The sequence below is a fragment of the Macaca thibetana genome, chromosome 6 (genome assembly GCF_024542745.1).
Source record: "Macaca thibetana thibetana isolate TM-01 chromosome 6, ASM2454274v1, whole genome shotgun sequence".
Lineage (NCBI taxonomy): Eukaryota > Metazoa > Chordata > Mammalia > Primates > Cercopithecidae > Macaca > Macaca thibetana.
The window spans coordinates 38,132,140-38,157,906 of NC_065583.1; the positions used below are offsets into that span (position 1 = coordinate 38,132,140).

At 37.8% G+C, this 25,767-nt stretch overlaps 1 protein-coding gene and 1 pseudogene across 3 annotated transcripts in view; both read left to right on the top strand.

Annotated features, from left to right (window-relative positions):
* Positions 1 to 25,767, top strand: part of NR3C1 (nuclear receptor subfamily 3 group C member 1) — a 456,865-nt gene that overhangs the window by 168,756 nt on the left and 262,342 nt on the right. The window lies entirely within an intron of this gene.
* LOC126957756 (uncharacterized) lies at positions 25,682 to 25,751 on the top strand (annotated as a pseudogene).

A 25,767-nucleotide genomic window follows, 5' to 3' on the forward strand; every position in this document is an offset into this window, starting at 1 on the left:
ATTTCTTCAAGTCTATAAATAAACCCAAGTAAACAGCAGGTAATGAGGTTCTGGGACTTAGAGAAGAGTTCTAGCATTTGCTGATCAGGAGCTTCTTCCTAAGCACGTGGAGAAGTAGGAGCCAGACTCAGGAATGGAGCCTTCTGCTCCCCGCGGAAAGGTAAGCATGGTGTTTGAGCAGCAGGAGGAGACCTAACAACAAAGGAGACCAGGAGCTCCACTGTCAGTTACAGACCCGCCAAACAATTCAGTTCCTTTCCTCCCCCTGCAATCCAGAGTAATTCTGTGGGTTTCTATTCTTCCCACCAAGAAGGCCTCAAGTGCCAAATGCAAGTCTTACAAATATTCCTAGAAAAATCACCAAGACCCACAGATCCTCCTCAACCAGAAATATTCCACTGGGCTCTTCTGCATTTATACTCCATTGATCCATTCTCATCATTTATCCACTCGTCCATGTTTTATCAATGCATTTATTGGTTCACACTCTCATTCACTGAACCAATGTTTCTTGTGTACCGACTATTTATTCGGGGAAATCAGCTGTGAAGTAGAGACGTTCTTCTCTTTCCTAAGTCACATAGTTAAGTGTTCCTTATTCAACTTTTACATATAATTATACATCTAGATAGCATTTACTGAGCACCTACTGGGCACTGTTCTAACCATTTTATATGTATTACCCATCCTCACAATACTCCAGGAATATTTCTATTTTATAGGTGAAGAAACTGAGGCAGAGAAGCTAAAAGTAATTTCCCTTAGGCTCCATAGCTAATAAGTGACACAGCTGGGATTTAAGCCAGGCAGTCTTATTCCACAGTCCATGCTCTTAAACCACTTAATATGTCTATATAGAGAAATAGGGGGAAAATCCTGGAAGGCTATAATCAAATGTCAACCAAAGTTATGTTGTTATTTGGAGGTAGGGAGAGGGTAGAATGAGTAGTGATCTTTATTCTTTATTCTTGCTATATATTCTATTTTATGATCAGAAAAAGTTGATGAAGTTATAAAAGCAGTTAAAGAGCAGGTTTGTAGGAGTGAGGCAATTGAAGAGTAAATGATGGGAGATGAGCTTGCCTTCAGTTCAAGGTTTCACGGATAAGGACATCGTTCCCTGGAGAAATACCACCTGAAAAAGAGATGCATCTTTGCTCCACGATTTGTTCAGTTCCTCTTCCCAGCCTGTAAGCCTTTTTAGTGACATTGCCTGGTATTTACGAATAGGAAGATTCTAAAACAGGTAGGATTTTTAGTGACCATGCCGGCCGCCTGAGAACAACGTGTGCTCAGGGAACAAACATGTTGCATAATCACCAGCCCAGAGAAGGTTAACTGCATAAAAATACCTGCTTCAGAGCAAGGCTTGGTGTCAGTTCAGTCACTGTGACAGGTTACCAGTGACCCACGCTGCAGATGCCTTCTTGCCCCAACCATCACCCTGCTGTGAAGTAAACAATTATGTTATTTTTATTTCAGTGACATTCTCATTCCTATGTCAGTAAGTTTGTTTATTTACAGCAATAATGATGAGCACTGATTCATTTTCTCAAAGGGAAAAACATCTAATTAAACATTTATTTTGTGGCAGGTATTATGCCCTTTGGTTCACTTAATCACCAAAGCAAATGTATGATATAAAATATGACCATCCACATTTCATATAGGAGAAAACTAAAGCTTGGAGAGGTCACATAACTCGTCAAATAACAGTTTTCTGAGAGATGTCATGATAATCAAAAGAAAACCAACCTTTTTAAAAATTATCTATTTGAGTACAAATAGAAAAAAAAATGGTAAAAAACAGAATGCAACTCATGCATTGCAGATGTTGAAAACGAAAGTGTTAAGGAGGACACCCATTCTTTTGAGAGTTCATTTGCTTTTCGTAAAGTAGGCCTAATAGCTTAATACCTTCTTTGTTTTCTTAATAATATTTTAAAACCAAGATACTACCTTCAGTGGCTCAACATGATTAGGTTATGTTTGGAGGTTGCGTATTATTCTAAGTGCAATAGGAAGCCATAGAAAGGATTTCAGCAGAGACTGACCTGGTCTGATTTGTATCTGAAGTTCATACTGGGTGCTGAGGGAATAATGGATTGAATGTCTGTCTTCCCAATTAGACAGCAGGCATTGTTCTTATTTGCTACTTATTTGCTTATACCTGTCTGTGCCCATTCGAATGTCAGCTCCATGGGAGTAGGGACCTTGTCTATTTTTTTCACTATTGTATCAATAGTCGCTGAAACAGTGTTTGGCCCAGAGTAGGCCCCCAATAAGTATTTGTTGAATGAATGAGTGAATGAATTAATAAAACAACAAATGAATGAAGTAATCACATAAATGAACATGTAAAGGGTGGTGCTTTGAAAAAAGCATAGAGTGCCTTGGAAACACATAAGAGGGGACTTTGGGGACTGGGAGGGGTGGTAAAAGTTGTAGCTTGGTGGTAGGGGTAAAGAGAGGTGGATTTGAGATCTATTTATGACATAAAATTAATAGGACTTGCTGATGTACTAGTTTTGAAGGCTGGGGGACTGCATTCGATACAAAGATAAGTTTCATTTCCTCAGCCCTCCAGACTGAACATCTGATTCAATTCAGTTCCATTTGAGATGAGTGAGTGTTTTCCAAGTTGTTTATTAGTTATCTGTACAGAAAAAGCTGTGGAATAGCAACCATGATTTTCCAAATAGTGAGATTCTCTCACTGAAAATAGGAAGATAAAAGGAGTTATTTTTATAGTATCTATGGGAATCAGTTGGTAGCAATCTCTCTATGATGCTTTCTTCAACACTCCCTCCCTTCAGCTCCTGATATTTCTATAAGGTTTCCATGGATAGGTTTCCATGACACCACAACAGTCAGTTTGGTCCATTCAGTCAAAAACATAACTGGTCAGGAAAAAAAAAAGCCTTTTCCTGCACCTGAATGAATGCACCCTTTCTCCACCCACCAACACACCTACACACACCCACTGACTCCACCCCATCCCACACACACACATTCACCATTGCTTCTAACACAGAGCTAGGCACACAGATATTTACAGCTATCTGTGACTTCCCTACTTGGGTTAAGATAACTTTCATATGGTAGAGAGTTTTGTGGACCATCTGATTAGTATTTGTAAAGAACTATTTCGAAGTTAAGTGTTCTTCCAGTCTGAACTCTGAAAGTGACTCTCTTGAGATTACTTGCTAAAGGCAGACACTGTTGTTTTATAACTTACAAAAAAAATTCCTTTTATCATCCTCAAAGACCGATTGATATTTCATTATCCTCATTTCAAAAGCTATAGAAGAGGAGATTATTTTTATATTTCATACATGCTTATGAAACATATGTTTTCCTTTTCCCTTGAACCCCCTTGCTTAGGATTTGTTGGCTAGCCAGCCCTCCTGAGCTTGACCTGTGATGGGTTTTATTTGAGATTTCCATTTATTTGACATGAATGTTTTGGCTAAACTCACAGAGGGCTCATTCACGAGTTGTGGAAAGTCTTCACTCTCTACATCCAAAGCATGCCCTCTGTGGCACAGTGGGCTACTGAATCCCTTCCATGGTGACTGCTAGATGCATGTCTCTGTCAACATTTTCAAGTCATAAAGCTATGATGACTAAATAAACAGCATGTGCACTCCATCATCTTAGGCTTCCTATGCAGAGCACACTGGCTTTGCTTGGGTGGGTGCATCTGTAGATGGTAGGCAATTCTTATGAAAACAATTGAGAGGGTGTGGTATCTTCTCAGGCCAAATGCTTCTGCAAAGTGATAGACACATAAGACACACTGTAATCATCAAAATTCTTTGAGAGTCAAATAACAGGGTAAGCAGGCTCTCATACACCAAAGGTACTGTTCTAGGGGTCCCAGAAATGCCCACATTAATTACCATTGTTATAACTCTATGTGCAAAGCGTCCAGCTTCTATTGATTGTTCCCATTTGTCTCCAACTTGTGAGGTTCTAGTAGCTGTATAAACACAATGAAAGCCTAAACCAGGCACTGAAGTAGTACAGCGTTATGGAACCAGCTGGGAATATTGTACCTTCCTGATGTCTGCAAGGTGGTCATGTACATTTAATTGTCTCAGTTTCATAAAGGGCTCAGTGAAGGGACAAAGTGTACAATGATGCAAATAAATGTGTTTCATTTTATTAAATCTCTTTGGGAGTTTTTCTGGCATGGTTGTATGCAGGACCCTGAATAAGAATATGGGACAATTTTATTATACTCCTGTTTAAAATATAACACAGTCCCCCAATGTCTTTTGGACATGTGTTTCCTTTTTGTTCATTTTGTGTATAATGTGTATTAGAGATGAGAGAAGGGAGTATATTTGATCATGTTTCTTCAAAGTTGTATTTCTTGCATGTATTTCTTGCCCTGGCTTCCAATGTCCTGCATGTATTGGGTCCTGTTTTTTCTAGTTTCATTCTTACTCTGCAGTTCAGCTACCTGTTATTTTTTTTCAATCCTTGACACATTCATCTTCCCTCCCACCATGGAGCCTTCGTACATATAGTTCTGAGTGTTGGACAACTCACACACACACACACACACACACACACACTCACAAACCACACACACTCATCAAGCACAAACCCTCTCCTACCCAGCACTACCAGTCATCCTTCAGATCTCAATGTAAGCACCACATGTGCAGGGAAGCCTACCCTGACCCTCCCACATTAGATCAGGTATCTTGTCTTACATATTCTCATAGAATTTATTCCTTTCCTTTAGAGCACTTGACTCAATGAGTAATTATTAATATATAATCATTTGGGTAGTTTTTAATTAATGGCATTATTTACCCTAGATTTTTTATACCCTGTAAGAACAGAAACTGCATCTATTTTTGCTCACCATCATCTCCTCAGCCTGGCACATAGAATCTGGCACATAACTGGCTTGCAATTAAAATTGGGTGAGAAAATGGATGGATGCATGCATGCATGAATTAATAAATAAACATGAGTGTATGTGTATATGCATGTCTGTGTGTCTTTCAGGAAATGGGAATGTTACTAATGTAACTAGCAGAGGATATTTTTCAGTTCTCTTTAATTCAGGCTATTCTATTAAACAGGAAGTAGAAATGACAGTATTCTTCGCATGAATCAACTTCTTTGCTAATTCTGCTTAAGGAATCAGCATTCATTCAGTCACATAAACGCCATGAATGATTCATGTGCCTTTCGTTACCATTCAAGGAAAAAATCTATTTATATGACTTACAAATATCATATAAATACTGTGTCCTGTTAACTATGCGTCTGTGTTCCTTTCAACTTAATCACAGAGACAGCAATTACTCCTCTCTAACACCATTAACAATCTCTTAATGTGCCAGAGATAAATTACTCAATAAACAAATGTTTAAATACATTAGCAGTGACCAATTGGGTATTATACACACCCTGGATGTTCAGCAGCAGTCACCTCCTTCATTTTCCCCTTCCTGCTCCACCTCTCCACTCTGGAGTAGCCTGTGGAATTTGGGACTGCTCCAAATAGATAGGATGAAGAGTACAAATACGTATGCTGAAGCTTAAAGAGAAATGCTGTGGGAAGGCCTCATCACCCACTACTGACTGGAACAATACAGCTGGGAATGCATTTTTGATCGTGTACCAGATAATTAAAATAGTTGCAGAATGGAGAAAGGTTGATAAAAGGCACGTGGGGAATCAGAAAGCTTAAAATAGTCAAGATTGCATACCAAGGCCAGATTTGAGTTCTAGCTCTCAGTGGTTCCTGCCCATTCATTGCTGGCTTAGGGAGAAATGGTCAAAGCATAATTCTGCAAGTACAGTTATATTTATAATACAGAAACCAAGGCCTTTTAGAATTACCTTATACTTTGGATTCCAAGTATGTGTTCTAGTCTTGGCTACAGGGTCCAACAATCCATGGAATCACAGAAAATATATCTTGTAGTTCACGAACAGTACCCTCTTACAGGACATATTGTCTAAGCACTGCAGTGTTGAGTTCTAGGACAATAGGCATCAAATGTTCATAATATAGTCCTGTATCATAGCTTCCTTTTTTAAAAAAAATCTGTCAAGCTGAAAATAACTAATTTTTTAGAGCCTGGATTTGCCATCATATAAATTATTCTGCTAAATTTGCTATTTGAGGTATTTTTCTAAATAAAAGTAATACTTCCTTTTTGAAGTATATATTTATATCTGCGTATAGATATATAGACATATATATAAATATGTAGATAATGACAGCAACATTAAATAGTATAGATATTTATAAATTAAAAAAATTAAGGCCAGGCGCAATGGCTCACACCTGTAATCCCAGCACTTTGGGAGGTCGAGATGGGTGGATCACGAGGTCAGGAGTTCGAGACTAGCCTGACCAACATGGTGACACCCCGTCTCCACTAAAAATACAAAAAATTAGCCAGGTGTGGTGGTGCATGCCTGTAGTCCCAGCTACTCAGGAGACTGAGGCAGCAGAATCTCTTGAACCCGGGCGGTGGAGGTTACAGTGAGCCAAGATCACGCCACCGCACCCCAGCCTGGGTGACAGAGAGAGACTCTGTCTCAAAAAATAAAAATAAAAAATCCTCATTTTCCTCCTTTTCCTGCTGCATGTTATTTTCCATTCCACAGAGATATCCAGTGTTAATAGTTTGGTATATTTTTATTTTTACATAAATAGGATCCTACCATATTTTCCATTCTGGAAACTACTATATTTTTCTTTAAGATGTATTTTAAATGTACAATAGAAGGAGGCTTGGTAAAAGGTACATAGGATTACTGTATTTTTTTGACATCTAGTGAGTCTACAAATATTTTAAAATAAAAGGTGTTTTAAAAGCAATAAACTTTTCACTTCAAAAATATCATTGTTCTCTTTGAAGCAATTGTGAATGGGAGTTCCTTCATGATTTGGTTCTCTGTTTGTATAAGAATGGTTGTGATTTTTGCACATTGATTTTGTCTCCTGAGACTTTGCTGAAGTTGCTTATCAGCTTGAGGAGATTTTGGGCTGAGATGATGGGGTTTTCTAAATATACAATCATGTCATCTGCAAACAGGGACAATTTGACTTCCTCTTTTCCTAATTGAATACCCTTTATTTCTTTCTCTTGCCTGATTGCCCTGGCCAGAACTTTCCAACACTATGTTGAATAGTAGTGGTGAGAGAGGGCATCCCTGTCTTGTCCCAGTTTTCAAGGGGAATGCTTCCAGTTTTTGCATATTCAGTATGATATTGGCTGTGGGTTTGTCATAAATAGCTCTTATTATTTTGAGATACGTTGCATCAATACCAAATTTATTGAAAGTTTTTAGCATGAAGGGCTGTTGAATTTTAGGGATGTCAAGGACCTCTTCAAGGAGAACTACAAACCACTGCTCAATGAAATACAAGAGGACATTCCATGCTCATGGATAGGAAGAATCAATATTTTGAAAATGGCCATACTGCCCAAGGTAATTTATAGATTCAATGCCATTCCCATTAAGCACCCTTGACTTTCTTCACAGAATTGGAAAAAATTACTTTAAAGTTCATATGGAACCAAACTTTAAAGTTCATATGGAACCAAAAAAAAAGCCCACATTGCCAAGACAATCCTAACCTAAAAGAACAAAGCTGGACGCATCACCCTACCTGACTTCAAACTATACTACAAGGCTACAGTAACCAAAACAGCATGGTACTGGTACCAAAACAGAGATATAGACCAATGGAACAGAACAGAGCCCTCAGAAATAATACCACACATCTGCAACCATCTGATCTTTGACAAACCTGACAAAAACAAGAAATGGGAAAATGATTCCCTATTTAATAAATGGTGCTGGGAAAACTGGATAGCCATAAGTAGAAAGCTGAAACTGGATCCCTTCCTTACACCTTATACAAAAATTAATTCAAGATGCATTAGAGACATCACACTTATTCCAAAATTGACCACATAGTTGGAAGTAAAGCACTCCTCAACAAATGTGAAAGAACAGAAATTATAACAAACTGTCTCTCAGACCACAGTGCAATCAAACTAGAACTCAGGATTAAGAAACTCACTCAAAACCAGTCAACTACTTGGAAACTGAACAACCTGCTCCTGAATGACGACTGGGTACATAACGAAATGAAGGCAGAAATAAAGATGTTCTTTGAAACCAATGAGAATGAAGACACAACATACCAGAACCTCTGGGACACATTTAAAGCAGTGCACAGAGGAAAATTTATAGCACTAAATGCCCACAAGAGAAAGCAGGAAAGATCTAAAATTGATACCCTAACATCACAATTAAAAGAACTAGAGAAGCAAGAGCAAACACATTCGAAAGCTAGCAGAAGGCAAGAAATAACTAAGATCACAGCAGAACTGAAGGAGATAGAGACACAAAAAACCCTTCAAAAAAATCAATGAATCCAGGAGCTGGTTTTTTGAAAAGATCAACAAAATTGATAGACTGCTAGCAAGACTAATAAAGAAGAAAAGGGAGAAGAATCAAATAGACGCAATAAAAAATGATAAAGGGGATATCACCACCAACCCCACAGAAATATAAACTACCAGCAGAGAATACTATAAACACCTCTGCACAAATAAACTAGAAAATCTAGAAGAAATGGATACATTCCTGGACACACACACCCTCCCAAGACTAAACCAGGAAGAAGTTGAATCTCTGAATAGAACAAAAACAGGCTCTGAAACTGAGGCAATAATTAATAGCCTACCAACCAAAAAAAGTTTAGGACCAGACGGATTCACAGTCAAATCCTACTAGAGGTACAAAGAGGAGCTGGTACCATTCCCTCTGAAACTATTCCAATCAATAGAAAAAGAGGGAATCCTCCCTATGATTCCCTCATTTTATGAGGCCAGCATCATCCTGTTACCAAAGCCTGGCAGAGACACAACAAATCCTCCCTCATTTTATGAGGCCAGCATCATCCTGTTACCAAAGCCTGGCAGAGACACAACAAAACAAGAGAATTTTAGACCAATATCCCTGATGAATACTGATGCAAAAAAAATCGTCAATAAAATACTGGCAAACCCAATCCAGCAGCACATCAAAAAGCTTATCCAACATGATCAAGCTGGCTTCATCCCTGGGATGCAAGGCTGGTTCACCATACGCAAATCAATAAATGTAATCCAGCATACAAACAGAACCAAAGACAAAAACCACATGATTATCTCAATAGATGCAGAAAAGGCCTTTGAAAAATTCAACAGCCTTCATGCTAAAAACTCTCAATAAAGTAGGTATTGATGGGACATATCTTAAAATAGTAAGAGCTATGCATGACAAACCCACAGTCAATATCATACTGAATGGGCAATAACTGGAAGCATTCCCTTTGAAAACCGGCACAAAATAGGGATGCCCTCTCTCACCACTCCTATTCAACATAGTGTTGGAAGTTCTGGCCAGGGCAATCAGGCAAGAGAAAGAAATAAAGAGTATTCAATTAGGAAAAGAGGAAGTCAAATTGTCCCTGTTTGCAGATGACATGATTGTGTATCTAGAAAACCCCATCGTCGGCCGGGCGCAGTGGCTCAAGCCTGTAATCCCAGCACTTTGGGAGCCGAGACGGGCGGATCACGAGGTCAGGAGATCGAGACCATCCTGGCTAACATGGTGAAACCCCGTCTCTACTAAAAAATACAAAAAACTAGCCGGGCGAGGTGGCAGGTGCCTGTAGTCCCAGCTACTCGGGAGGCTGAGACAGGAGAATGGCATGAACCCAGGAGGCAGAGCTTGCAGTGAGCTGAGATCTGGCCACTGCACTCCAGTCTGGGTGACAGAGCGAGACTCTGTCTCAAAAAAAAAAAAAAAAGAAAACCCCATCGTCTCAGCCCAAAGTCTCCTTAAGCTGATAGGCAACTTCAGCAAAGTCTCAGGATACAAAATCAATGTGCAAAAAATCACAAGCATTCTTATACACCAGTAACAGACAGCCAAATCATGAGTGAACTCCCATTCACAATTGCTTCAAAGAGAATAAAATACCTAGGAATCCAACTTACAAGGGATGTCAAGGACCTCTTCAAGGAGAACTACAAACCACTGCTCAATGAAATACAAGAGGACACAAACAAATGGAAGAACATTCCATGCCCATGGATAGGAAGAATCAATATTGTGAAAATAGCCCTACTGTCCAAGGTATTTATAGATTCATCGCCATCCCCATCAAGCTACCAATGCCTTTTTTCACAGAATTGGAAAAAAACTACTTTAAAGTTCATATGGAACCAAAAAAGAGCCCGCATTGCCAAGACAATCCTAAGCCAAAAGAACAAAGCTAGAGGCATCACACTACCTGACTGCAAATTATATTACAAGGCCACAGTAACCATAACAGCGTGGTACTGGTACCAAAACAGAGATATAGATCAATGGAACAGAACAGAGCCCTCAGCATAATACCACACATCTATAACCATCTGATCTTTGACAAATCTGACAAAAACAAGAAATGGGGAAAGAATTCCCTATTTAACAAATGGTGCTGGGAAAACTGGCTAGCCATATGTAGAAAGCTGAAACTGGATCCCTTCCTTACACCTTAGACAAAAATTAATTCAACATAGATTAGAGACTTACATGTTAGACCTAAAACCATAAAAACCCTAGAAGAAAACCTAGGCAATACCATTCAGGACATAGGCATGGGCAAGGACTTCATGTCTAAAACACCAAAAGCAATGGCAACAAAAGCCAAAATTGACAAATGGGATCCAATTAAGCTAAAGAGCTTCTGCACAGCAAAAGAAACTACCATCAGAGTGAACAGGCAACCTACAGAATGGGAGAAAATTTTTGCAATCTACTCATCTGACAAAGGGCTAATATCCAGAAACTACAAAGAACTGAAACAAATTTACAAGAAAAAAAACAAACAACCCCATCAAAAAGTGAGCAAAGGATATGAACAGACACTTCTCAAAAGAAGACATTTATGCAGCCAACAGACACATGAAAAATGCTCATCATCACTAGCCATCAGAGAAATGCAAATCAAAACCACAATGAGATACCATCTCACACCAGTTAGAATAGCATCATTAAAAAGTCAGGAACACAACAGGTGCTGGAGAGGATGTGGAGAAATAGGAACACTTTTACACTGCTGGTGGGATTGTAAACTAGTTCAACCATTGTGGAAGACAGTGCGGCGATTCCTCAAGGATCTAGAACTAGAAATACCATTTGACCCAGCCATCCCATTACTGGGTATATACCCAAAGGATTATAAATCATGCTGCTATAAAGACACATGCACACTTATGTTTATTACGGCACTATTCACAATAGCAAAGACTTGGAACCAACCCAAATGTCTATCAATGACAGACTGGATTAAGAAAATGTGGCACGTATACACCATGGAATACTATGCAGCCATAAAAAGGATGAGTTCATGTCCTTTGTAGGGACATGGTTGCATGGTTGCTGGAAACCATCATTCTCAGCAAACTATCACAAGAATAGAAAACCAAACACCACGTGTTCTCACTCATAGGTGAGAATTGAACAATGAGAATACTTGGACACAGGAAGGGGAACATCACACACTTGGGCCTGTTGTGGGGTGGAAGGAGGGGGGAGGGACAGCATTAGGAGATATACCTAATGTAAATGATGAGTTAATGGGTGCAGCACACCAACATGGCACATGTATACATATGTAACAAACCTGCACATTGTGCACATGTATCCTAGAACATAAAGTATAATTAAAAAAAATCATTGTTTATTCTAAAATGATATACTGAACATTACACTACCTCATTCTGTTGAATGGGTACTAACATTCCATTGTTAAGTTATATGATAATTATTTTAGCAAGTCTCGTTTTGATGGACAGTTAGATTGTTTTTCAGCTTTTCAATATTGCAATCATGATGCAATGGACAACCTTGCACTTTACCTCCAGTTGTGATGCAATTTGACAGGCCAATCTCCTAACCTATTGCAATAAATTTATGTTTGAGGCACATATCTAGACTTTGCAGTCTCAAGTAGTTGTGCAGGAAAGTTTTAGTACTAGAATATTTGCATTTGTGTAAGAAACATTTAGTCAGAGTAGACATAAGCAAATGACTGAAAAGTTTGTGTCTACTCCTCCAAAGTTCCTCAGCTTTTCAGGCAAGCCCTCTCCTGTGGGATGCATGTGTTCACCAGATCCTTGCCATGTGCTCAGAAAAGAGTCTGTAGGAGGCCTGTATGACTGAGTGACCTTCGGCCTTGACACAATCAAACAAACAAAACCATCTGCAAATTCAAGAAAGAGGAGAAAAGGAGCTTCCCCAAGTTGATTGAAAACATAAGGAAAGAAGTAATGAAATTTTAAAAACAATTGCTTAAAACTGTGCAGTAGCCTGGCCTTCTAAATTTGGCACCTCTCCCTATTGACAGCCAATGACAGGCTTCAACAGAATTCAATGTTTCATCCCTGGGACGAGGCCATACTTGTTTTGAATGTTAATATTTGTCATCATAGCACTTATCCATTTTGATATTTATTAATGTAACAAATTTAGGAGCCCTTACTTTGTGCAGGGCATTATGATATAAGTATTGGGATACAAAGATAAGCAAGGCACTCTCTGCACCCCACAAAAAACACCAAGACTGTCTAGATTAGCAGTCTTGGGTTCTTTTACAGCCATGGACCCCTTTGAGAATCTGATGAAACCTGAGGAACTAGAAAAATATGCATGTACATATATACCAAAACTTTACAAATGATCTCAGCTAGAATCCTAAACTTGGAAGCCAACTATTAATCCATGAACTCCTTGGTCTATTGGAAGTGCAAGATGGGAAACTGGAAAATTTAGAGATATCATCCAGATGAAACACCAGCTGTAAGAATGCAGCCATACCCTACAGCACTTCTCATTTCGTAAACTACTTTCTCATATCAACCTCCTCCTGCAGTAAACCTACTCCATTTTTGTCAGATGAGGCAATATTCTCAGAGAGATGGTATGACTAGCCAAAGGCCACTCAGCTAGAAGTTGGCAGGCCTCTGACCAGAATTCAAGTCTATGACATGTGCTCTGCTTTGCCAAATCGAGTAGGTGACTAATATGAAATGCCACGAGCAAGGTTAAAAAAAAAATCTTAGTGTCCATGATATGGAGATAAAAATCTCTGCCCAGTCATCAGTATTAGCTTTGTATATGGGCATTTTAGGTTTTAGAAGTCTCTCTTTCACCTCCCATACACATGTGTTTACACACTTAGCTCTCCCAGTTTAATTATGTGTTCCTTGAAGACAGGGACTATAGCTAGCTGATTCCCATTTCCTCTGTGCCTAGCAGAATGCCTGGCACATAGTCAGCCCTCATTGTTTATTGAGTCATTATACAAAGAAAGAGATTAGAGAGATTCATTTATGCTAAATGTATTTCTCAGTTTATATTCCACCTTTGAAAACTATCTTTAGGACACGAGAAGCGTCATCAGTTCATTGACATATTATTCGTTGTTTCACCTGCATTTTTGGTTCTCCCTCCTCCCCAGCTTTTATTAACTATTTGTGATATTTCATAAATAAAACCAAGCTGGGTTGAGTCTAGTTTAAACACTTAATACAAAGCAGTCTTTCTCTTCACATAATAAAAATAGTTTCCATGTTATATACCAAAATAGAAGAAAGCTTAAACAATAATTTATTGAAATTAGTTGCAATGTTTAGGGTTTTTTGTTTTCTTGTTTGTTTATTTGGTGGGTTGGTTTAATTGAAAGCTTATTGAAAAAAAAAAGTAGGAAAAAAAACAAACGAACTGTATCTTACCACCCAACCCAAGCCAGATGATAACTTTAGAAAGTAATGTGATTGCTAAAGCCATAAATGAATGTTTTAATGCCTCTTGGGTCTTGGAAACTGTACCCACCTTTGCCAGGAAGGAGTGAGAGAATAAGTCTGTATTTCATTTGACTGCACTAAACTCCTTGAGGGCAGGATCTATTTCTGATCCATCTTTCCATTTAAGAAAAGTGTCTGGACATAGTAGGTGCTCAGTAAATTGTTATTAAATTAAATTGGATTTTTACAAAATTTACACATATCTGTAACATATGTTTATACATGTATACATAGTATATAAACATCCTTTGTAGGCAGACACCTTTAAAGGACAAGTTATGCCCGTAGTCTTACCATACACAAAATGTAAAAAGCCCATAGTGCTCATTTGTGTGTGACCACAGCTAGAGTCAGTTGTGTTACAGAATTCCATCTAGTAAGTGCCTACTGTGATTAAAGTCTCCCTGTATAGTAAGAATTTTGTATAATACTGTCTCAAACGTTTTCCTAAATAAATAGATAACACAGTCCACTGCTGTATATAGCGTATATATACTTTTAACTTCAATGCAGTACTAGAGACAGCACACCCAGCCTCAGCCTATAAGTTCCCTATACCACACAGCCTTCTCAGCCAAGAAATGCCCCACTGAGTCCCACTGAGCTGCATGTGCTTCTACATTGTGGGTTGTTACCTCACATGAATGGCTTCCTCCTGCCATTCATTTTAGCCTTTGTGGACAATTCTGACCCACAATGGCTGACAAAGACGACAGATGGTAGAACTGGACTTACCACAAAGAAGCAACAGGATGATACTAAAATACCAGTTTTAGTTAAAACATAATGCTAAAATACCATATTTATGAAGGCTCAGTGTGTTTTCAAGGAAATGGTGGAGAAATTGAGGACTAAGATCAGCAGATAATTGGGGATTTAGGGAATTGATGCAATAATATCAAGACGATAGAAAACATCACTAGAACCTCGGAGAATGACCTACAGTTGGCCATGAACAGGCAACTATGGCCCAAGCTGAATCAGGACTCAGAGGAATTAAAGGAAGTGAGAGAGCAATTGTTAAAGCACAGATCCAAAAACGTATTTTAACAACTCTTTATTGAGCCAGTTCAGTTAAAACTTAGAGGCACCTAGTTATTTCAGGAACAACCAAGTCACCCAGAAGAAGGTCCCCTTCTACTTTCTTATCTAAATTACCTGAACACTTGGGGCCATTGTAACACTTAACACATAATAATTCCACCTTCTCTAAAATCACTTCCCCTCATCTGGGAAGTGAATCCTGAGGGCTCTGAGGAAGGGGACCAGGCCAACTCCACATCTTCCCTCCTTGTGCTCTCTGCACCCACTGGGCTGGACTAAAATGTGGTCACTGTCCACCAGCACCTAATTTAGCACACTGGCACTTAATAAATACTTAGCAGCATCAACTGTACTTGCAGGAAACATCTTGGAAATGAGTTGCCTCATTTTTAAGCAGCTGCTTGGGAATTGCGCATTTTGCAAAAAAACTGAATTGACTTGTTAATAAAAATAAATGATTCCATGTGTTACAGGATATTCTTTCAGCATTAGTTTCAAAGCCACATGCCCCAGAAAATAGCTCCCTTAATAAAAGGGAATAACTCATTTTTGCATTAAAATGATGATGATCCATTCAACAAATATTTGAGCTCTTATTGTATGTTCAGCAATAGGAATGCAGCAGTGAACAAGGCAGACAAGCTTTAATGGTGTGATTATATACATAAATAAACAAATAGGCATATAGTATGTTACGCACTATGAAGAAAAAGAGAAGAGAGAATGATAAGGGATGCAATTTTACAAAGAATAAAAAATATCTCAGAAAAGGTGACACTCAAGTAAGAGACCAAAATGGAATGGCAGTGTAAGGCGTATGAATATTTAGAGACAGTTCCAGGTAGACAGCAGAGAAACACAAAGTGCCAGAGGCATCAGCAGGCGTGTGTGGCCATAGTCAGGGAACAGCAAGGAAGCCAGAATATTTAAATCAGTGAGACGGAGAGTAAGAGAAGATGAGGTTGAAGAGGTAGTAGAAGTCAGATTTTGCCAGACTTTGCAGGCCATGAGGAGGACTTTGGATGTCATGCTAAGTGTGATGGAAAGTTACTGGAGGCTTTTGAGTAAGGCATGATCCGATGAAACTTTGGGTTAAACAATCCCAAACAACATTAAAACCATCTGAGTAAAGACTTCTGTTTTGAGTCAGAAGTAGACTAGCTATTTAGAGAACCCCTTTCTGATATAGCATGCCTAAAAGTGTTGCATGTACATGCAACTGTGTGCACACACACAAATATGCACACACACAAATACACACACACACACACACACATACGTATGTTGAGCTGACACAAATGTAGGGAATCCTCTGGAGGCTAAAAATATAATTCCAGAGAGGCTAGGAAGCACCAGAATAGTATTTGCAATAGCATCATTTGCCAATTTCTGATGACTTTGAATCTAAATTTTAAAAGCCCTTTCTTCCGAGAGATAGGAGGTAAATCCTGAAATCTAAGTAGAGTAGGACACCAGATCAGAGACTATTCATGAAGTCATAGAACTCAGAGTTCACACCTCATTGTTCAAAAAAAAAAAACCTTCCTACAGAGGGAGCTTATAGAAATAAATGCCTGTTTGTATTAAGGGTTTAGGTGGTGTATTAAAAAAGGAGAGAGAGAGTCTTTCTGAGAATTCCTAAGGTTTATAGTACTGCAAACACAGTTTGGGGGTGATAATTTATAAAATCTTTGTGGCAAGAAAAAGAAGGAGGAAGAGGAGGGGTAAGAGAGGGTAAGGAAATTTAAAATAATATGGGGTCAGGAATTCCCCCAGAAACCTGCTTCTGCCAACACAAATCCTCTTGGAAAAAAAATCATTTCAAACACAAGCCTCAAAAACATCTCACAGACGTTTCTGCAAAAAAAAAAAAAAAAAAAAGAATTCACCATCAAAAATAAACACTTGAGGAAGTAAACCACCATGAGCGAGAGATGGTCAAAACTACAAACTATAGAATCAGACCAATAAGTCTACTTACATTCAAAATATCAGTTACAAAACATAAACAGGGTTAAAGAAATATTGAAAGAAAGAGGGCACTAAAATTATAACAAAGATATTAGAAACTTAAACTTTATTAGGTAGACATAAAAAAACCAAACACTTTCTAGAAATGAGAACATAAAAATCAAAATTAGAAATTCAAGAAGAGATTGAAAAGCAGATTATACACAACTAAAGAGACAACAGGTAAAGTGGAAGAGAGAACACAAGAAAATATCCAGAAAGAAGCATAAAGAAAAAATTATATTAAAAGAAAGGGTAAGAGACAAAGGAAACTAATTTAATCTAATATACATTTTATTAGAGTTACAGAAGAAGCTCATAGAGAAAATGAGAGGGCAAAAATATTTGAAGAGTAAAAGGGCTTAGAATTTTCTAAAATTGATAAAACAATTCAAATTTAGAAATTCCAAACATGAGTCAAGAGGAGGGGAAATGAGGAAGAGGAGAAAGAACAAATGGAAAAAAAAAAAAAATACATCTTCAGACATAACATATAGTGTTACTGCATAACTGAAAGCAAAGGAAAAATGCCTAATTCATGAAATTTAAAAAGTCAAGATAGAATTAAAATCCCTGACAACAATAACTGCTAAAGCAGCAGCTAAAGGAAAGTGTGATCCTTACATTAGAAAACTAAAAAATGCTGTAAGTTATATAGCTAACTAACTACTTTGGTTGCTAGGTAAATAAAGGAAAGTATAGTAGAAGAAAATAAGTAGTAAAGATAAGAGTATTTTTCCAGGCCAAGTGCGGTGGCTCATGCCTGTGGTCCCAGCACTTTGGGAGGCCGAGGTGGGCAGATCATGAGGCCAGGAGTTTGAGACCAGCCTTACCAACATGGTGAAACCCCATATCTACTAAAAATACAAAAATTAGCCCAGCGTGGTGGCATGCGCCTGTAGTCCCAGCTATTCAGGAGGCTGAGGCAGGAGAATCACTTGAACCCAGGAGGTCGAGGTTGCAGTGAGCAGAGATTGCGCCACTGCACTTCAGCCTGAGCGACAGAGGAAGTCTCCATCTCAAAAAAAAAAAAAAAAAAAAAAAAATGTATTTTTTCAAAAGATATTACAAATGGCCAATAGGTATATGAAAAGTACTCAACATCACTAATCATCAGGGAAATGCAAATCAAAACTGAAATGAGGTATCACCTCATACCTGTTAGGATGACTATTATCAAAAAGACGAGAGCTAACAAATGTTGGCAAGGAGGTGGAGAAACGGGAACCTTTGTACACTGTTGGGGAGAATGTAAATTGGTACAGCCATTAGGAAAAATAGTACAGAAGTTTCTCAGAAAAGTAAAACTAAAACTACTGAATGATCTAGCAATCTCACTTCTGAGCATATATCTGAAGGAAACAAAATCAGTATCTCAGAACGATATCTACACTCCCATGTTCACTGCAACATTATTCACAATAGCCAAGATATAGAAACAACCTAAGTGTCCATCAATGGATGAATGGATAAAGAAAATGTGACATATATACATACGATGAAATATTATTCAGTCATGAAAAAGGAAGAAAGCCCTGCCATTTGTAACATGGAAGAATCTGAAGGGCATTATGCTAAGTGAAATACACCAGGCAAAGAAAGACAAATAATGTATGCTGTCACTCACATGTGGAATTTTTTTTAAGTTAAACTCATAGAAGCAGAGTAGAATGGTGGTTACCAGGAGTTTCTGGGGTGGGGAAAATGGGGAGATATTGGTCAAAGGGTACAAACTTTCAATTATAGGATAAATAAGCTCTGAGGATCAATTTACAGCATGGGTACTGTAGATGATATTATTATATTGTATAATTCAAATTTGCTAAGAGAGTAGATCTTAAGAGTTCTCATAACACCAAAAAGGTAACTATGTGAAGTGGTGAATGTGTTAACTTGATTGTGGTAATCATTTCACAATATATATGTATATCAAATCGTCACATTATATACATAAAATATATGCAATTTTATTTGTCAATTTTATAGATAAAAAATACAAAGTAAAATTGGAAATATTTAATGTATACAATGTGAGGATTTGATATATCTCAATCTTTATGCCCCAATAAAGCTGAAAAAATGTATGACTATAAGTCAGTTAAATAAACATTAATTAGAAATGATTAATAAAACCAAAAGTTTGTTTTTTGAAAGGACTAATAAAATTTATAATATGATAAATAATTGGCAAGATTGATCAAGGTAAAAATTTTAAAAGGCACAAATAAATAATTCTGGACATACAAAAGAAATATAATTAGCATATGTATGCTGCAGACATTAAAAATAAGAGGGGCTGGGCAAGGTGGCTCACACCTATAATCCCAGCACTTTGGGAGGCCGAGATGGGTGGATCACCTGAGGTCAGGAGTTCAAGACCAGCCTGCCCAACATGATAAAAACCGTCTCTACTAATAACACAAAAATTAGCTAGGCATGGGAGTGGGCGCCTGTAATCCCAACTACTCAGGAGGCTGAGGCAGGAGAATCACTTGAACCCCGGAGGCTGCAGTGAGCTGAAATGGTGCCACTGCACGCCAGCCTTTGCAACAAGAGCAAGACTCAGTATCCAAATAAATAAATAAATAAATAAATAAATAAATAAATAAATAAATAAAATAAAAAGATAAGAGGGTCTTACAAAGGATTTGTATCCAGAATATACTGTGGGACTTCAAAAACTTCATGGAAAAGGCATATTATAAAAAAAAGTATGCATGGATTTCAAAATTTTTCTGCACCAGAATAAACTCATACTAACTTGTTGTAACATGTCTGAACAGGATCTAGTTTTAGACACTAAGAAGGATAAGACATTAATTTGAAAATAACCCCTATCAAAGAAACATGAATTCAGCTAAATTTGAAGCAAGAACAAACAACAAATGTATGGTGGCTCGGGAGGCTTAAGTGGGAGAATCGATTGAGCCAGGGGTTCGAGTCCAGCCTGGGCAATATAGTAACCCTCTCTCCAAAAATAGTAACAAGGCTAATTCAGGTGAAGCATGGATGGAATAATGGTGAACTCATTAATGCTTTACAAACGTTTATGGGGACAATGCCAAAGAGATCAGCAGTTTATGAATGGATAACACAATTTAAGAAGGGACAAAACAATTTTGAAGATGAAGCCTGCAGCAGCAAACCATCCATATCAATTTGACAGGAAAAAACTAATCTTGTTCATGCCCTAATTGAAGAGGACCAACAATTAACAGCATGGTTCAGCTTACACATGCTGACTGAAAAATTAAAGTTGAGCAAACTTTTCACTCACTGGGTGTCAAAACCATTGCACCCAGATGAGCTGCAGACAAGAGCAGAGCTTTCAATACAAATGTATACAAGTGGGATCAAGATCCTGAAGCATTTACTTAGCACAATCCTGTAAACAAAGCACAATCAAAGCAATGGCTACCAAGAGGTGAAAATGATCCAGTCAAAGCAAAAGTGAGCTTGTCAATGGCAAAGGTCATGGTAACAGTTTTTGTGGATGCTCAAGGCATTGTACTGTTGATTTTCTGGAGGGACAAAGAATGATAATGTTATGAGAGTGTTTTGAGAAAGTTAACCAAAGTTTTAGTAGAAAAATGTCCAGGAAAACTTTACCAGAGAGCCCTCCTCCACCACAGCAATGCTCCTGCTCATTCCTGTTCTCATACAAGGGCAATTTTGTGAGAGTTTTGGTGAGAAATCATTATGTATCCACCTTAGTCCTTTGGCTCCTTCTGACTTCTTTTTGTTTCCTAGTTTTAAAAAATCTGTAAAGAACTCTCATTTTTCTTCAGTTAGCAATGTAAAAAGACTGCGTTTATGGGGCCAGGCACATTGGCTCATGCCTGTATTCCCAGCACTTTGAGAGGCTAAGGTGGGAAGATTATTTGAGCCCAGGAGTTCAAGACCAGCCTGGGAAACATAGTGAGATCCTGTCTCTTAAAAAAAAAAAAAAAAAAAAAAAACTGCATTGATGTGGCTAAATTCCCAGGACCCTCAGTTCTTTAAGATGAGCTAAATGGCTAGTTTTATTGCTTACAAAAGTGTCTTGACCTTGATAGAGCTTATATTAAGAAATAATTTCCTGAGTAGCTGGGATTACAGGTGCCCACCACCAAGCCCAGCTAATTTTTCTATTTTTAGTAGAGACGGGGTTTCACCATGTTGGTCAGGCTGGTATCGAACCCCTGACCTCGTGATCCACCCACCTCGGCCTCCCAAAGTGCTGGGATCTCAAAAAAAAAGAAAGAAATGAATTTTATTTTCATCTTTTAATTCCATTTTCCATGAACTTTTTGAAGACCTTTCATAAAAAGAACTCACAATTCAAAATTAGAAAGCAATCCAGTAAAAATGTAAATGGGCATATGCGTAAATAATGGACAAATGATTTGAACATAACCTTCCGAAAGAAGATATGCAAAGAAGTACAGGAGACAGTATTCAATATCATTGGTCATTAAAACCACAATGAGATACGCCTACACATATACTAAAATGGCTAAGACTCTTTAAAATTGTTAAAATCTGATGATAAAAAGTGTTGACAAAGTGATATGGAACAACTGGAACTCTCATATATCACTGATAGGAGCCACTTTGGAGCAAAATTTGGTAGTTTCTCAAAAAGTTAAAGACATGCTTTCTGTACAATACACAAATTTCACTCCTTGGTATCTACTCAAGAGAAATGAAAGCATATGTTCACACAAATATTTGTATACAATGGTCATAGCAGTCATTGTATGTAATCACCAAAAGGTGGAAACAATCTAAATGTCTATCAACTGAAAAATGAATAAACAAAATGTGGTATATCCATACAATGGAATACTACTCCACAATAAAGAAAAACAAACTACTGATATTCGCAACAACATGGATGAAAACATTCTAATGGAAATAATTAGGTATAAAAGACTAAATATCATGATCTCAATTATATTAAGTTATGGAAAAGGTAAAATTGTAGGAACAGAAACAGATATTTAGTTGTCCAAAAGCAGGAATTGAGCATAACAGGGCATGAGAACTTTGTTGAGGTGAGAAAGGTATTCTAACGCATATTGTAGTGTTGTTTGCATAACCAAATACATTTAACAAAGCTCACTGAACTTTACACTTAAAGTGGGTACATTTTATTGCACTTAAATTACACAGTAAATCTTTAAAAAATAAAACAAGAGAATGTTATAAACAGCATTATGTCAACAAACTTGAAAATGTAGATAAAATTGCTATGAAAATTGCCACAACCAATCTTAGAAAAATAGAAAATTTTAATTTATCCTATCACTACTAAAGAAAGTAAATCAGTGGTTTAAAATCTTCCCTATAGATTACTTAGGATCCAGTTTTATAGGTGAGTTCCACCAAGTAGTCAATGAACAGATCATTTCAACCTTAAACTTACTCAAAAAATAGAAGAAAATGGTTGGGGATAACACTCTCCAGTTCATTTTACAGCCTTCTAAAACTTGATAGAGAAAATTAACGAGAAAAATAGCACTTTGAGAGGCTGAGGAGGGCAGATCACGTGAGGTCAGGAGTTCAAGACCAGACTGGCCAACATGATGAAACCCCGGCTCTACTAAAAATACAAAAATTACCTGGGGGTGGTGGCACATGCCTGTAGTCCCAGCTACTCAGGAGACTGAGGCAGAAGAATCACTGGAACCCAGGAGACAGAGGTAGCAGTGAGCTGAGATCGTGCCACTGCACTCCAGCCTGGGTAACAGGGCAAGACTCTATCTCAAAAAAGAAAAAAAGAAAAATAGAAGAAAAAATTATTTTCTAGTCTCATTCATGAAAACAGATGCAAAAACCCTAAATGATATATTAGCAAACTAGATTAAGCAATGTACAAAAATATGACTCATAATTTGGGGTTTGGGCTTTTTCCCAAAATGCAAGTTTAATTCAAATTTACAAAATCTGTTAATGTAGTTGATATGGTTTGGCTCTGTGTCCCACCCAAATCTCACCTTGAATTGTAACTCCCATAATCCCCATGTGTCAAGGGCGGGACCAGGTGGAGGTAATTGAATCATAGGGGCAGGTTCCCCCATCCTGTTGTCGTGATAATGAGTGAGTCTCACCAGATCTGATGTTTTATAAGTGTCTGGCATTTCCCTGGCTTGCATTCATTCTCTCTCCTGCTGCCTTGTGAAGAGGTGCCTTCTGCCGTGATTGTAAGTTTCCTGAGGCCTCCCCAGCCACGCGGAACTGTGAATCAATTAAACCTTCTTTCTTTATAAATTACCCAGTCTTGGGTATTTCTTCATAGTAGCATGAGAACGGACTAATATATAGTTCACCACATCATCCAGTGAATAGTAGAAAAAATATATATGACCATTGCAACATATTCAAAAAAGGAATCAATAAAATTCAACAACCATTCCTGACAAAATTTATTAGCTACTAGGAGTAAGAAATAAGCCTCTTACCTGGATAAATGGTATCTATAGAAAACCTGGAACCATCATCATATTTAGTGAAGAAATATTGCAAGCATTCCTATTAAAATCAGGATTAAGACCATGAAGCCCTCTATCACCACTTCTATTGAATAACACATTGAAAATCTTAGCCAGAATAGCAAGAAGATGGAAAAATTAAATATATAAGCATTAAAAAAGAGAAAATAAAACTCTAGCATTAGCAATTGCTAAATTATCTACATAGCACAAAAACATTTTCAGACAAATTCTTAAAATTCAGATAATAAAGTAATTTTTAGATATATTAATATATAAAAGTCCATTGCAAATTTAGTTATTCATCCATAAGCAGTGGGAAAATTTTTATTTTAAAAAAAAAAATACCACTATGATAGCAACCAAAGCTATAAGGTAATGAGGAAAACAACCTACAAAAGACTTGTAAACCTTTAGGTAGAAAAGTGGAAAAACTATTTAAAGGATACTTATTAAGAGCTAGCAGTGTGTCAGGCATTGTGCTAGGTAGTAGAAATACAAAGGCTGGTAAGACAGCGTGTTCCTTCTTTCCAAGGCTACCAGGCTGGCAGGAGACACTGGTGCCCAAGCAGATGATTGTCATACAGTGGGACAAATGCAGTGGAGGTGTGTTTGGATACAGTAACAGGGATGAGTCACATTTGGGAGTGTCAGTAAAAGGGCATACAAAGTTGGAAATATTTGTATTGACTCTTGAGGATGAGTAGGAGTTTTCCAGGAAAGCAAAAAGGGAGAGGGAGTAAGCAATGCTCACCAAACAGAGGCAGCAGAATGAGGATAAGAAAAGGTGTGAAACACTCCAAGAACCCTATTCTCACAGCCATACGCACTCAACAAGGATATGCTGAAAATGCCATCAGTTGCCCCACCTCTGAACTCTTGGACTGTCCCATCCTGTGGCCTCCCATCATCTCTGTTAAACTATTTCCTGTCCTTGAAGGTCTAATTCAAATTGCCTTTCCTATTCCTCTACCCCAAAACACTGTGATCTATCTCCCCACTCTTTTCTGAGGATACTTTTCACCTCTAATTTTAATGGAATGCCAGCTACATTCTTCTGTTTACCAGACAGCATTTCAAATATTTCTATTACTTTTGCAAAACAGCAAGCTAATAATTGAGTGGGCACTCAGCAAATATGTTTTAAATGGATTATCATTTAAACAGTTCATTTTAAGGGCTTCTATAGAGCTGTTCCTTGGAGCAGATTGTGATCTGAAGGAAATCTGCATTGTTTTTGGTTTTGTTTCATTACATGACGTCACAGTAAACGGCCTTTGTCTAACCCACTGGGAGACCAAAAGACAATACCTGTAAAACTTGGCCTCTGGATAAACTCCATCCTGTGTACTTCAAAACAGCATGGATACTCTCCGCTCTCCCACCTCACTGTGCTCTCTAAACAAAATTCCCAGTGTAAAAATAAAAGCAAGTTATTCTGCTGGTTAAAATGCTAGTTTGCACATCTGCATGTGTGCAACAAAGCAAGCTCATCTGGACATGCACAAAAATCAGTTTTGATATTTACGGTGGCTGTACTCTCTATATATCATTAAAAATTAATAATTTTGTACAATTCAGAATAAACAATGATGTTTTACTCCAGGTTCAGAGAAAGTATGAAGTAGGAGGAAGAGCACCGAGCTTGGAATTTCCAAAAAGATACTACTGTGGAACTTGACGAAATCTCCTAAACCTTTTCCTCATCTTCAAGGAGGTGATAATGTCACTTACCCAATATAGCTCATTTGGCTAACCGGGCAATCAAATATGCCAGTGGCTATTTGAGTTTAAGAAGTGTAAAGCTCTGTTCCCGTGCCATGTGCTGTCGTTATTACTGAGACTAACTAGCAGAAACTGACACAACATTTCCCTTCTCATGAGCTTGAATCCTTTGACGCTGTTATCTACTTAAGAATTAGCTCTGTGAGGCATGCCCAGAAAGTTCATTGAGAAAATCACTGGTTTTAGACAGCTAAGACTAATCCACGAGTGAAATTTATCATCTTCCTTCAGCATCTTTCAACAACATCCAAAAGTCTATCTTTTAAAAGATAACCACTGCCTTAAATAAATATAATTGTATTTGTATTGGTTACATTATCTGGTGGCACTGTTTTCAGTGTAACAAATCATCAAAATGCATCCTCTACATATTTCCAGGGTCCAATTAAGTTGAAAGATTATCCAATTAAGTGGAAAGATTATCCAGTAGCTCTTGTTTTCCTCACTATTTAATAGTTATCAAGAATTCCTTCTCAGCGTTACTGCTCTTTTTGAATTTGTCTAGCAGATTTTCTGCATTTTACAAAAAGAAGAAGAAACCCACCCCCACACACACACAC